General features: G+C 38.4%; 1 non-coding gene across 1 annotated transcript; it reads left to right on the forward strand.

The window, feature by feature from the left end:
- Positions 1-2,166: 2,166 nt before the first annotated feature.
- LOC142173149 (small nucleolar RNA R71) lies at positions 2,167-2,270 on the forward strand. The gene has a single exon (XR_012702582.1). It is a non-coding gene; the product is annotated as a small nucleolar RNA R71 (small nucleolar RNA).
- Positions 2,271-3,202: the final 932 nt, after the last annotated feature.

Here is a 3,202-nt window from a genome sequence, read left to right on the forward strand (position 1 = left end):
TCCATGATAGGCGCCATCACGACCGGGTTGGTTTTGGGGTCATGACAGACATTTGCCTTCAATTCAAATCATAGCACAAGGTTTCCTACTCCTAAAAAATAACACTAACTATACCCGGTTCAAACAAAACTCTTGGAAAAGAACCACGACAGAAAGAAAAACGAAGGGGAACTTATTATACTACCTAACAAAATAAAATCTTTTTGTCTTTTTCCTTTGACTTTAATCCCTCAAGAAACCTGTCGACGATATCCATCGTCGGAAAAAATCAAAAACTTCAAAAAAAAGATTTATCTCTAACTTCTACAATTAACAAAAAGAAAACTAATATACATACATACAAATATCCCCCACCCCACACTTTAAGTTGTGGTATATCCCTATGGTACAATTAAAAAGTATAAGGTAAAAAACATAAGGTAAAGGAAACTTCCCTAATATCCAGTCGGGTTCTGAGTCGAGGTCGGGCTCCATTCCTTGCGCTCGAACTAATGCACACATCCATGCGGAGAGCTTTGTCTCGGCCTTCTTTGGGTACACCCCAAACTTATCTTTCTCGCTCACCGCAACCTTCTCTTTCGAGCCCTTTACTTTCCACTCAACACTCGCAGCTGGTTTGTCTTTTGTGTCCCCTTTGCTACATCCATCTTAAAAGTCACAGTCTCCTCACCCACTATAATCATGAGTTCTCTCTTATATATCTAATATATCTCTGCCCATCGCTAAGAATGGTCTTCCTAGGATGAGGGGGGCCTCCTTATTTTCCTCCATAATTATCACTATAAATCCACAGGAAATACAAACTTATCCACCCGAACTAACAGTTCTTCCACTATCCATGCAGGTGTTGTAGTCGTTTTGTCTGTCAGTTGCAAAGATATGGGTGGAGACATTATCTCTCCAATCTCATTCTCTAGTTTCCTATAGATAGATAGAGACATTAAATTAATTGAGGCACCAGAATCACATAAGGATTTATCAAAATTAATAGTTCCAAAAGAGGAAGACTCCCTGGATCTCCATACTTTTGAGGGAGTTTATTTTGAAATATGGTGTTGCAATGCTCTATGAGCTTAACCACTTAGGTATTCTCTATTTTTCTCTTCTTCGTAAGGATCTCTTTCAATAATTTAGCATAAGAATGCATTTATGAGGGCACTTTTGTGAATAGTAAGTTTACATGAACCTATTTCAGAACATCCAGAAATCTCTCAAACTAATTGTCCAACATTACCCTACTTAGCCATTGGGGAAAAGGTAAAGCAGGCATATGTTTGCTCTCCTCAGTTTCCTCCCTTCTCGTGTTTTCTTCCTTCTTCTTTTTCTCAACTTCCATCTAGCCTTTCTTCTTCTTATCAATATCTCCTTTCAGCTTCTCCCCACTTTCTTTTTCAAGTGTGATGTCTTTTTAGATTAGGGTGAGGTCTTTCAGAACTTGTCCACTTCTAAAAACATTCACTATTTTTTATGATTTCTTTCAGAATCAGTAGGGAGAGTAACTGGAACCCTCTCAGCTAATATCGCTGCAATCTGTCCCACTTGCTTCTCTAAATTTTGAATTGTTGCCCCTTATACTTTAAATCTTTCTTTAGTTTTCACAATAAAAGCCTTCATGAGATCTTCTAAGCCAGATTGATTAGGCTGTTGAGGATGAAACTACTGCCTTGGCTAATTCATGAAACTAGGAGCTCCTTGTCCCTAGAATCTAGGGTTTTGTTGCCATGCATTTGCAGTACCTCCAGGTGAACTCCATGAAAAACCGAGGTGCCTCGGACCCATTGCTAAAATTATAATTTCACACAACATTTACTTCCTCAGTTGAGGCTTGACACTTATGAGTAAGGTGTCCTCTTCCTCATATATCACAAGTTGCGTGTGGCTCATTTTGTATCGTGGCTAATGCCATTTTTCGTATGTATTTAGCCATAGTATCAAGCTGTACCTGCACAGATGTATAAGCATCAACTTGGTGAACATCAGTTGATCTTCTTCTTCTAGCACTCTCAGAGGCCACTAATTAAAATCTTCAAATAACTCATCAAGAATTGTAAATATCTCCTCTGGAGTCTTCTTCGTCTAAGGGCCTCCAACTACATTGCTCAATGTAATACGCGAGGTCGGTGTCAGTCCTCCCAAAAGTCCTGGAGTTGCATCCAGAGTTCAATTCCGCTATGTTGATAATTTCTAACTATCTCCTTAAACCTCTCCTATGCTTCAAAAACAGTTTCAGTTTCTTTCTGGGAGAATTTTTGAATTTCTCTTCTAAACTTGCCTGTCTTAGCTGAGGAGAAATATTTATCAAGGAATTTTCTGGTCATCTCATCCCATGTTCTAATCGATCCATTGGGCAAGCTTCAAAGCCACTGCTTCACATCATCTTTAAGTGAAAAGGGGAATGCCCTTAAGTACAATGCATCTTGTGACACCCCATTGTATTGAAAGGTGTTCATAATCTCATTGAAGTCCATTAGATGTGTGTTTGGATCTTTGTTATTCTTCCCTCTGAAGACACAATAGTTCTAAATGATTTTAAGCAACCCTTGCTTCAATTCAAAGTCTTTAGCTGCAATTGGAGGTAGTCTAACACTTGATAATCCTTGATTGTATACCGTTCTAGCATTATATCCAAGTGATCTCCTAGGGGGGGCTATATTTCTGAATTGGTCTGCAGCCAAGGGTTGATGTTGATTAATTATGTTACCCTTCTCTTCTTCATAGATAATCTGTGTAGTTCTAATAGCTGCTTCCTCAGCATTCCTTGCAGCTTGTTATCATTGTTGGGATGCCTCTCTTGCAGCCAAATCTACCTCTTCATCACTGTTTCTGGCTATAGTTTCTTGGGTTGAGGGTTGCCCAAACTTTTCTAATGTCTCGGTGAGATCTCTTTTCTTCTTTAGTTGTCGCAACTATTTTTCTAACTCTGGCTCATATGGTAACACTTCTTTTGTAGAAGCTCGAGTCATGCACCAAACGTAACCTGTAACCTGCGCAAAGTCAAAGAACACCAAACATAAAAAGGGAAAATAAAAAAAACAATAAAAAATTCCTGAATTAGCACTACAAACTATTTCAAATACTATTGATTGCCAATCCCAACAACGACTCCAAAATTTGATGGGCGCAAAAAACACACACTTAAATTATACTCGCTAATCAAAGATAGTATAGTATAATATCGTATACATAGGGATTGGATTTAAAC

The sequence above is a fragment of the Nicotiana tabacum genome, chromosome 18 (genome assembly GCF_000715075.1).
Source record: "Nicotiana tabacum cultivar K326 chromosome 18, ASM71507v2, whole genome shotgun sequence".
NCBI classification, from domain to species: Eukaryota; Viridiplantae; Streptophyta; class Magnoliopsida; order Solanales; family Solanaceae; genus Nicotiana; species Nicotiana tabacum.